Source organism: Nyctereutes procyonoides, unplaced genomic scaffold (genome assembly GCF_905146905.1).
Source record: "Nyctereutes procyonoides isolate TBG_1078 unplaced genomic scaffold, NYPRO_anot_genome, whole genome shotgun sequence".
In the NCBI taxonomy this organism is placed as follows: domain Eukaryota; kingdom Metazoa; phylum Chordata; class Mammalia; order Carnivora; family Canidae; genus Nyctereutes; species Nyctereutes procyonoides.
The window spans coordinates 5,564,024-5,576,417 of NW_026575119.1; positions in this window are offsets into that span (position 1 = coordinate 5,564,024).

Here is a 12,394-nt window from a genome sequence, read left to right on the forward strand (position 1 = left end):
GATTCGCAACATCACTTTCTCCGAGATCTGAACATTTTAGAGTGAGGATGGAGTGTTGAAACACGTTTTGGGAGAATCACTGACCTCCTCAAATGTTAGTGTCTTCCCTCCCCTTGGATTTTCTGACGACTCATTATGGACTTAGGTTAGACTTAGGACTTAGACTCATCTCTGTGGGTCTATGCCCTGTTTCTCATAGTTCTCCCCACCTTCCACCTGCATGCACCCCCCTCCACCCCCAGTTTTCTCTGTGATTTCATCTTTCTGAGTCACCAAAATGGAATGCACAGTTTTCCGTGGGAGCACTTAATGAGAGAAGATATTGAGACAATTCCTCTTTTCTTATTCCTAGGTGAATAGAAAAGAGTCATTTGTTTTTAACAAATTCCAAACTGACTTCATTCATTCAGTAAACGTGTATTGAAGACTTCCTGGGTGAGAATTGACATACTGTCCAACTGCCCTCCTCTGGGCAGAAGTAGATTAGTCCAGGAGATACTTCTATCCTTATCCAGGTCCTGGCAACAAAAGAATGAGATAACCCAGTGAAATCTTTACGCCGGCAGCCAAATACCAGGAGGGAATTTCATTAGTAAAGCTGCATGAAACCCAAGAGGCGGCGGAGTTCTGGATTCAGAGACTTCAAGTGGTTTAAATCCCACTTGATGATTTTACAGCTGGATGTCTTGGGATAAGTTACATTTTTTGTGGGTTAAGTTTTCTCACAGGGCTGTTGGCAGGATTAAATGAGAGAATCCATATTAAGTGCAAAGCAGCCTGCACATTATAAAAGCACTCAATAAATGTTAGGCTCTTATTATGAATGCTTACAATGTTTTCACTAAAGTACTCAGCCTCCAAAAGTTTTTGGCTGGAGAAACGACTTGGCAATGTCTAAGGCTAGTTATGTCTTAGTTAATTCATGAATGTATGAAGGATCATTTTGAGATTGTCTGTTTTAAAAAGGGTTGCCCCTGAATGTTTTAAGAAATTAGTTCAAGAAGCTCTAAATACACCTGAATACAATGTAGACCGGGTTCATTACGAGATGTAAGTAGACTCCGGAGACTGCAGCTTCTTTTTGGCTCTAGTGAGTTCGATTCCCTCAGATACTTAACAGAAACCTAAACTTCCCTTTGATGGTAGGAAAGGATGAAAGCAGTTTGGAGTTTTGGGCCAAGAAAACACTCAAGATTAGCTTTTGGAACCACATTCATGGACAGGTCTGTGATTCTTATGACATCTATTATCTAGACATTAAAAATAGAGCAGAACTCACCCACTCCCCTGCCCCCATCAATCAGTAGAACACAATTCCAGGAAGCAAAGCTAAAGAGATGTAGGCCAACAGGTCATAAGATGCAAGTTCTCAACCTTAAACACTTTGCTGAACTTTCTTTTTTTTTTTTAAAGATTTTATTTATTTATTCATGAGAGGCACAGAGAGAGAGAGAGAGAGAGAGAGAGAGAGAGAAAGAGAGAGGCAGGGGAGAAGCAGGCTCCATGCAGGGAGCCCAACATGGGACTCGATCCCGGGTCTCCAGGATCAGGCCCTGGGCCAAAGGCAGGCGCTAAACCGCTGGGCCACCAGGGCTGCCCTGAACCTTCTTTTGGGCCTGCCCTGGAGTTGGATGGGTGAGATGGTTGAGGGTGCTGAACAGTTATAACTGGGGTGAAGATTGAGGCCAGGTACAAGGGCAGAGAATTGGCCCATGAGGGAGGACTAAATGGAATGCACAGGACCTTAGGATTATGTTCAGACAACGCAAGGAAGAAAATGGTGTGATGCGAAGGAACAGGCAAGAGTTAACTTAGGGAGAGCTTACCTGACCATCAGAAGCAGAAATCAAACAGACCAGACTCCGAATTTGTCAGGAGCAACAGCAGAAGGAATTCTCCGGAGGGAATAAGATAAATGAGGGAGATTCACAGCTCAGCACTGCCTTTTTAAAGTCTTGGCTGGTGTAGGTCTGCCTGAGGATAGAATTAAAGGGGACAGTTCTTCTGGATTCAGTCATTCTCTAAACATATACTGAGTGCTTTCTCTGTGCTAGGAACTGTAATAGATTTAAAAAGTATATATTTAAAAATATAACTGAGACACGTCTGGAAGAGCAAGTGTTTGTTGGTTGAGGGCTTAACAAATTCATATAATTCAGCATCCACAGCTGAGGTACAAGCTGCTGAGGAAAGAGAGAAGGAGGTGGTGGTTGTTTCCAATGGACTGAAGTTTTCCATTGGGTTAGAAGTGTAAGCCTTCTATTATGATCTTGGTCATGCTCATAGTCTAAGATCAAACAGGGTCACGCACAGGCTAATTGTCACCCTTTACCACTTTCACTTAAACGATAGAGGTCTTTATGGGAAGACTTGTTTCTCACTTGACATATTTATTCCATACTCTGTGAGGGAATCAAGTTTCAGAACACCAAATCTGTTCAAAGAGGTATTGCTGACATTTCTAATTTGCAGTACTTGTTGAAACAGTGGCAAATGGAAGTGGAAAAATGTGTGTGTTTGGGGGGCTGGTGTGGGAAAGTGTATTAGTATCTATTGTTGTGTGATAGGTTATTCCCAAATTTATCAGCTGGGTTGTTCTTCTGGGGTTCCCATAACAAAATACCGCAGACTGAGTGGCTTAAACAACAGATTATTTTCTCACACTTCTGGAAGCCTTGGTCAAGGCCAAGGTCAAGATGTCAGTAGAGTTGGTTTCTCTAGGGGCCCCCTCATTGGGTTCCAGATGGGCACCTTCTCCTTATGTTCTCACATGACCTTTGCTTTGTGTGTGCCCATCCCTGGTGTTGTTTCTTCTTCTTCTTCTTCTTCTTCTTCTTCTTCTTCTTCTTCTTCTTCTTCTTCTTCTTCTTCTTCTTCTTTTTAAGATTTTATTTATTTATTCATGAGAGACACACAGAGAGAGGCAGAGACATAGGCAGAGAGAGAAACAGGCTCCCTGTGGTAAGCCCAATGCGGGACTCAATCCCAGGAACCCTGGGATCGTGCCCTGAGCCAAAGGCAATGCTCAACCACTGAGCCACCCAGGTGTCTCTTGATCCTCTTCTGATAGGGGCACCAGTCATACTGAACTAGGGCCCCATCCTAACAGTGTCATTCAACCTTAATTACCTTTAAAGAGGTAATTTAAAGAGCCTTTAAAGAGGCTCTGCCTCCAAATACAGTCACTTGAGAGTTTAGGGCTTCCACATATTAATATGTGGTGGGGACACAATTCAGGCCATAACAACAGTTAAGACACCAAACACTTATAATTTCTGTGGGTCAGGAATTCAGTAGCCACTTAGCTGTCAGTTCTGGCTAGGGTTGACTCAGGAAGTGGAAGTCAAGATAATGGTTAGGACTGCAATAATCTGCAAGCTTGTCTGGAACTAGATGATCTGCTTCCAAAGTGGTTCATTCATATGATACGTTAGTTTCCTGCGGCTGCTGTAACAAAGTACCCCAAACGCTTTGGAACAACAGAAATGTATTGTCTCTGTCCTGGGGGCTAGAAGTGAATGATCAAGGTGTTGGCAGGATGGTTCTTTCAGAGAGCTGTGAGGGACAATCTCTGCCATGCCTTTCTCCAAGATTTGGGTGGTTTGCTGGCAGTCTTTCGTGTTCTATGGCTTGTACTAATATTATCTTGATCTCAGACTTCATCCTACATGCCATTTTCCCTGTGTACCCATCTCTTCCCGTTTTTTTTCTTCCCTTTTTCATAAGGACATCAGTCATACTGGATTAGGGCTCATCATAATGACTTTATTGTAACTTGATTATCTCCGTAAGAACTCTATTTTAGATAAGGTCATATTTTTAGGTACTGTGTTATGTAAGTTAAGATTCTAACTTATCTTTTAGGGGAGACATAATGGAACCATGACTATGGGCTGAAGACCTCTTGCTGGCTATTGGTAGGGGAAAGCTATTGCTTTCTACATGTACCTGTCCAAAGAGTTGCTTGAATGTCTTCATGACATGGACAGCTGGCTTCCCTCAGTTTGAGTGACCCAAGAGAGAAAGGAAGAGGCTTCAGTGCTTTCCATGATCTAGTCTTGGAAATCATACTGTCATGTTTGCTATATTCTGTTGATTAGAAGTGATTCTTTGAGTCCAGTCCACTCTCAGGGGGAGGGGAATCATGGTCTATGTTTTGAAGGACAGAATGTCATGAAATTCTTTTTTTTTTGGAAGATTTTATTTTTAAGTAATCTCTACACCCAACATGGGGCTCAAACTTACAACACCAAGACCAAGAGTCATTTGCTTTACCGACTGAGCCAGCCAGGTACCCCATGTTTTAAAACCACTACAGACGGATTGCAGGGTTAGGTCAATTAGGCAAAAATATTAGGGTAGAGGAATAAAATTAAGACAGGAATCAAGTTAGAGAGATTATAACTGTCATAAGTACTTTAGTACTTCAGCCACTGAACACTCAAAGAAGGAGGAACTGAGTAAATAGCTAAGGTTAGTTATCAGAAACTAAATAAAAGAGGTTATTATATATAAAAAGAGAAAGAATTCTTTTGAGGAAACAGTTGTACCTGCAAAGCTGCCTTTTTGATTTCAGATATTGTATTTTTCAGTTTTATAATTTCCATTCGATGCTTTAGAAAGTTTCTAGTTTTCTGTTGAGATCAACTATATTTTTCATCACTGTAAACATATTTTTGGAACATTCTAAGGCCAAGGAAAACACTAACAGTTGGTTTAGCACTGTTATTATTGTTGCTCTCAATCCTTTGTCCACTAATTGAAACATCTGGGTCATTTCCTTTGCCTTTTTTCCTGAGATGAATTCACATTCTTCTGGTCCTTCATATATTGAATATTTTTAAATTCACCTGGGCATTGTGAATGTTATGTGGAAAAGACTCTGAATTCTATTATATTCCTCTAAAAGTGTGGAGGTTTTTCTTTCAGCAGGCAGTTAACTTGGTTCAAATCAAAGTATAATTTCTATCTCTTGGGCAGTGGTTCAAATCTCAGTTCAGCGCTTTTATCTTTAGCTGGTTGCTTTGAGTTTTTTTCTGTGCATGCATGCTGCATGGTTCAAGGATTGGTCAGGGACTGGGGCAGAGAATACATAGACTTAAACACAGGATTTGTGATGTCCTCTCTCAGACTCTCTTTTCAGGGATTTTGCCCGTCATGTTTCAGTGTCTGTGGTTGCCTTGTAATCTTTTGTTCTTTAGACCAGAGAGACTGGTTTTTCCCCTGGAGCTAGCTGCCCCATGGGGTGTTGATTGTGACCTGTTCTTAGATTTACAACTGGAAGTTGCATAAATAGGAATCTCTTCTTTCAGATATAGATTCCCTCCAGATTCTGCAGGCTTTTGTTCACTCTTGAGACCCAAGTTTTCTTATTTCCCTCCCTCCCTCCATCTCTCCCTTCCTTCCTTCCTTCTCACATTTTTTTCAGAACCTAAATTTGTTATCTTCAAGAGGTTTGGGTCCCGTGGGAGCATACTTATTTTGTGTGTGTGTGTGTGTGTGTATTTTTTATTGGAGTTAGATTTGCCAACATATAGCATAATACACAGTGTTCATCCCATCAAGTGCCCCACTCAGTGCTGGTCACCCAGTCCCGCCCACCTCCCCTTCTACTACCCCTTGTTCGTTTCCCAGAGTTAGGTGTCTCTCATGGTCTGTCACCCTCTCTGATATTTCCAACTCATTTTCTCTCCTTTCCCCTTTATTCTCTTTTGCTATTTTTTATACTCCCCAAATGAATGAGACCATATGTTTGTCCTTCTCCAATTGTTTACTTCACTCAGCATAATACCCTCCAGTCCCATCCATGTCAAAGCAAATGGTGGATATTCGTTGTTTCTAATGGCTGAGTAATATTCCATTGTATACATAGATCACAGCTTCTTTTCCATTCATCTTTCGATGGACACTGAGGCCCCTTCCACAGTTTGGCTGTTGTGGACATTGCTGCTGTGAACATTGGGGTGCAGGTGTCCCGGTGTTTCACTGCATCTGTATCTTTGGGGTAAATCCCCAGCAGTGCAATTGCTGGGTATAGGGCATATCTATTTTTAACTCTTTGAGGAACCTCCACACAGTTTTCCAGAGTGGCTGCACCAGTTCACATTCCTACCAACAGTGCAAGAGGGTTCCCCTTTCTCCACATCCTCTCCAACATTTGTTGTTTCCTGTCTTGTTAATTTTCACCATTCTCGCTGGTGTGAGGTGGTATCTCATTGTGGTTTTGATTTGTATTTCCCTGATGGCAAGTGAACCGGAGGATTTTCTCATGTGCTTTTTGGCCATGTCTATGTCTTCTTTGGTGAAATTTCTGTCATGTCTTTTGCCCATTTCATGATTGGATTGTTTGTTTCTTTGCTGTTGAGTTTAATAAATTCTTTATAGATCTTGGAAACTAGCCTTTTATCTGATAGGTCATTTGCAAATATCTTCTCCCATTCTGTAGGTTGTCTTTTAGTTTTGTTGACTGTTTCTTTGGCTGTGCAGAAGCCTTTTATCTTGATGAAGTCCCAATAGTTCATTTTTGCTTTTGTTTCCCTTGCCTTCATAGGTCTATCTTGCAAGAAGTTGCTGTGGCCAAGTTCAAAAAGGGTGTTGCCTGTGTTCTCCTCTAGGATTTTGATGGATTCTTGTCTCACATTTAGATCTTTCATCCATTTTGAGTTTATCTTTGTGTATGGTGTAAGAGAATGGTCTAGTTTCATCCTTCTGCACATGCTGTCCAATTTCCCCAGGACCATTTATTGAAGAGACTGTCCTTTTTTCCAGTGGACAGTCTTTCCTGCTTTGTCGAATATTAGTTGACCATAGAGTTGAGGGGCCATTTCTGGGTTCTGTATTCTGTTCCATTGATCTATGTGTCTGTTTTTGTGCCAGTACTACCCTGTCTTGATGATCACAGCTTTGTAGTACAACTTGAAATCCAGCATTGTGATGCCCCTGGCTCTGGTTTTATTTTTCAATATTCCCCTGGCTATTCGAGGTCTTTTCTGATTCCACACAAATCTTAAGATGATTTGTTCCAACTCTCTGAAGAAAGTCCATGGTATTTTGATAGGGATTGCATTAAATGTCTAAATTGCCCTGGGTAGCATGGACATTTTCACAATATTAATTCTTCCAATCCATGAGCATGGAATATTTTTCCATCTTTTTGTGTCTTCCTCAATTTCTTTCAGAAGAGTTCTGTAGTTTTTAGGGTATAGACCCTTTACCTCTTTGGTTCAATTTATTCCTAGGTATCTTATGCTTTTGGGTGCAATTGTAAATGGGATTGACTCCTTAGTTTCTCTTTCTTCAGTCTCATTGTTAGTGTATGGAAATGCCACTGATTTCTGGGCATTGATTTTGTATCCTGCCACACTGCTGAATTGCTTTATGAGTTCTAGCAATCTTGGGGTGGAGTCTTTTGGGTTTCTATGTACAATATCATGTCATCTGCAAAGAGGGAGAGTTTGACTTCTTGTTTGCCAATGTGAATGCCTTTTATTTCTTTTTGTTGTCTTATTGCTGAGGCTAGGACTTCTAGTACTATGTTGAATAGCAGTGATGAGAGTGGACATCCCTGCCTTGTTCCTGATCTTAGGGGGAAGGCTCCCAGTGTTTCTCCATTGAGAATGATATTTACTGTGGGATTTTCATAGATGGCTTTAAAGATGTTAAGGAATGTTCCCTCTATCCCTACACTCTGAAGAGTTTTGATCAGGAATGGATGCTGTATTTTGTCAAATGCTTTCTTTGCATCTATTGTGAGGATCATAAGATTCATGTTTTTTCTTTTGCTGATATAATCTATCATGTTGATTGATTTATGAGTGTTGAACTAACCTTGCATCCCAGGGATAAATCCCACTTGGTCATTGCAAATAATCTTAATGTACATTTGGATCCTATTGGCTAGTATCTTGTTGAGAATTTTTGCATCTGTGTTCATCAGGGAGATTGGTCTATAATTCTCCTTTTTGGTTGGGTCTTTGGTTTTGGAATTAAGGTGATGCTGGCCTCATAGAATGAGTTTGGAAGTATTCTGTCCCTTTCTATATTTTGGAACAGCTTTAGTAGAATAGGTATGGTTTCTTCTTTAAACATTTGATAGAATTCCCTAGGGAAGCCATTGGCCCTGGACTTTTGTGTCTTGGGAGGTTTTTGATGACTGCTTCAATTTCCTCCCTGGTTATTGGCCTATTCACGTTTTCTGTTTCTTCCTGTTCCAGTTTTGGTAGTTTGTGGTTTTCCAGAAATGCATCAATTTCTTCTAGATTCCCTAATTTATTGGCATATAGCTGCTCATAATATGTTTTTTTTAAAGATTTTATTTATTTATTCATGACAGACATAGGGAGAGAGAGAGAGAGGCAGAGACACAGGCAGAGGGTGAAGCAGGCTCCATGCCAGGAGCCCGATGCGGGACTCTATCCTGGGACTCCAGGATTGCGCCCTGGGCCAAAGGCAGGCACCAAACCGCTGAGCCACCCAGGGATCCCCTCATAATATGTTTTTAAAATCATTTGTATTTCCTTGGTATTGGTGGTAATCTCTCCTTTTTCACTCATGATTTTATTAATTTGAGTCTTTTCTCTTTTGTTTTTAATTAGGCTGGCTAATCAAAGAATTGATTGAATTATGAATTCTTTCAAAGAACCAACTCCTGGTTTTGTTGATCTGTTCCACAGTTCTTCTGGTGTCTATATCATTGAGTTCTGCTCTAATTTTTATGAACTCTCTTTTTCTGCTTGGTGCAGGTTTTATTTGTTGTTCTTTCTCCAGTTCCTTTAAGCACAAGGTTACCTTCTGTATTTGAGTTTTTTCCAGTTTTTTGAGGGATGTTTGTATTGTGATGTATTTCCCTCTCAGGACTACTTTTGCTGCATCCCAAAGATTTTGAATGGTTGTATCTTCATTCTCATTAGTTTCCATGAATCTTTTTAATTCTTCTCTAATTTCCTGACCCTTTCATCTTTAGGCAGGAGTGTCTTTAACCTCCACGTGTTTGAATTTATTGCAAATTTCTTCTTGTGATTTAGTTCTAGTTTCAAAGCATTATGGCCTGAAAATATGCAGGGGACAATTCCAATTTTTTGGTAAGTTAAGGTCTCAGTTAAGACCTGATTTGTGACCCAGTATGTGGTCTATTTGGAGAAAGTTCCATGTGCACTTGAGAAGAATGTGTATTCAGTTGCGTTTGGATGTACAGTTTTGTAAATATCTGTGAAATCCATCTGGTCCACTGTATCATTTAAATCTCTTGTTTCTTTGGAGATGTTGTGCTAGAAACTCTGTCATTTACAGAAAGCGCTGTGTTGAAGTCTCCCAGTATTAGTGTATTATTACCTTAGGGCATAAATATTCATGATTGTTAGGTCTTCTTGTTGGATAGACCTTTTAAGTATGATATAGTGTCCCTCTTCATCTCTTACTACAGTCTTTGGGATAAACTTTTTATCGGATATGAGCATTGCTACCCCTACTTTCTTTTGAGGACCATTTGAATGGTAAATGGTTCTCCAACCTTTCATTTTCAGGCTGAAGGTTTCCTTAGGTCTAAAATGAGTCTCTTGTAGACAGCAAATAGATGAATCTTGTTTTTTTATCCAGTCTGAAACCCTGAGTCTTTTGATGGGATCTTTTAGCCCATTTACATTCAGAGCTACTATTGAAAGATATGAATTTAGTGTCATCATAATACCTATTCAGTCCCTGTTTTTGTGGATTATTTCTTTGGGCTTCCTCTTTCTTTTACAGAGTCTTCCTTAATATTTCTTGCAGAGCTGGTTTGGAGGTCACATATTCTTTCAGTTCCTGCCTGTCTTGGAAGCTCTTTATCTCTCCTTCCATTTTGAATGAGAGCCTTGCTGGATAGAGTATTCTTGGTTGCATGTTCTTCTCATTTAGGACCCTGAATATATCCTGCCAGCCCTTTCTGGCCTGCCACGTCTCTGTGAAGAGGTCTGCTGTTACCCTAATATTCCTCCCCATGAAAGTCAGGGACTTCTTGTCTCTTGCTGCTTTAAGGATCTTCTCTTTATCTTTGGAATTTGCAAGCTTCACTATTAAATGTTGAGGTGTTGAACGGTTTTTATTGATTTTAGGGGGGGATCTCTCTATTTCCTGGACCTGAATGCCTGTTTCCCTTCCCAGATTGGGAAAGTTTTCAGCTAGGATTTGTTCAAATACATATTCTGGCCCTCTGTCCCTTTCGGCGCCCTCGGGAACCCCAATTAAACGTAGGTTTTTCTTCCTCAGGCTGTCATTTATTTCCCTTAATCTGTCTTCATGGTCTTTTAATTGTTTGTCTCTTTTTTCCTCAGTTTCCCTCTTTGCCATCAACTTGTCTTCTATGTCACTCACTCGTTCTTCCGCCTCGTTAACCCTCGTCGTTCGGACTTCTAGTTTGGATTGCATCTCATTCAATTGATTTTTAATTTCTGCCTGATTGGATCTAAATTCTGCAGTCATGAAGTCTCGTGAGTCCTTAATGCTTTTTTCTAGAGCCACCAGTAGCTGTAGAATAGTGCTTCTGAATTGGCTTTCTGACATTGAATTGTAATCCAGATTTTGTAACTCTGTGGGAGAGAGAACTGTTTCTGATTCTTTCTTTTGAGGTGAGGTTTTCCTTCTAGTCATTTTGCTCAGTGCATAGTGGCCAAAAACAAGTTGTATTGGGAAAAGGAGAAAAAGAGAGGGAAGGAAAGAAAAGAGAAAAAGAAAAAAGAAAGGAAGAAAAAAGGAAAAAAGAGAAGAAAAAGAGAAAGAAAAAGAAAGGTGAAAAAAAAGGGGTGAGGGAAGCAATCAGAAATCAAAAAGATAAAAAAAAAAACAAAAACAAAAACAAAAAACACGGGGAGTATCTTCTGATTCTGTAGACTTTAAGTCCCCTGACTTCCCCTGGAACTGGTCCGTCCAGCTGGTCTTCTGGGGGAGGGGCCTGCTGTGCTGATTCTCAAGTGTTAGCACTTGGGGGAGCTGCTCTGCCCCTGCCTGCTGCAGGGCTCAGCCGGGGTTGTTTACCCCGTGAGGCCCCAGGAGGAACAGCCACAGTGGCTATGGCAGCTCTGGAAGCCTAGAGTCAGCCCCCGCAGGAACTACGGGGCTCTCGGTCTGCAGGGCCTGGAGGCTCCGGGGCGGGGCCGCTGATCTGCTCAGCTCGGGGCAGGAGCGTCCTCGCTGTCCTGGGCCCTCCCGGCCTCTGCCTGTCCTGGGGGGGAGGTCGGATCTTGGGCTGTGTCCCGGCGCCCTGTGCTCCCGGGCCTGCGTGAAGTTTTTATTGATTTTGGGGGGGGGACCTCTCCATCTCCTGGATCTGAATGCTTGTTTCCCTCCCCAAATTAGGAAAGTTCTCAGCTATGATTTGTTCATATATGCTTTCTGGCCCTCTGGCCCTCTCAGCTCCCTCTGGAATCCCAATTATATGTAGATTTTTCCCTCAGAGGCTATCATTTATTTCCCTTAATCTTTCCTCATGGTCTTTTGTTTTTCCTTCCTTCCATCAACTTGTCTTCTATGTCACTCACTCTTCCTTTTACCTCATTAACCCTTGTTGTTAGGACCTCCAGTTTGGATTACATCTCATTTAATTGATTTTCAATTTCTGCCTGATTAGATCTAAATTCTGCGGTCATGAAGTCTCTTGATTCCTTTATGCTTTTTTCCAGAGCCACCAGTAGCTTTATAACTGTGCTTCTGAATTGGCTTTCTGACATTGAATTGTAATCCAGATTTTGTAACTCTGTGGGAGAGAGTACTGTACAAACTTGAGCTGAGTTTACTAAGACAACACAGAATTCCTGTTATTGGTGAGCAAGTAAATATGGGTATATTCAGTGAGCCCTGTAAGTCAACAAATGATGAAAGAATAGTGTGAAAACTCCAAGGTGTCTGAGCAAAGTACATACATAAAGCACATAGATGGCAATGATTAATTTTAAAGGGAAGACTTCTCTCATTCAACATATTTACCATAGACTCTTATCCATGATCTGAGGGGGGTTTGTTTTAGACAAGTATACTGGTGAGCATTTTGGGCTTAAGATCTATAGTAAAGAAAGGTATATAATAAGAACTCACCTACCCAACAGTTAGAACTAAAATATGGACATAAACTCAGAAAACAAATAGAAAATTTTGGCCTGTTGCCTTTTTTCCCCCCAGAAAGAAGTATGCAGATGGCAGCTGAAGTAAGATTTAAAATAGGCAGCAAGGTATTATTTTTTTGGGCAAGTTGAAGTCCCCAGAGTAAGGGTTGATTTGAAAAATATTTGTTTGGCATTTCCTATATCCAGTATTTTAATTTGCACTGGGAAGGGTCGAGAAGAAAGACACACAGTGCAGTGACAGTATATGATGATGCAGTGATGTGGTCTTGGGGCTGAAGAGAGACAGTCTTCTGAGGAGGCGA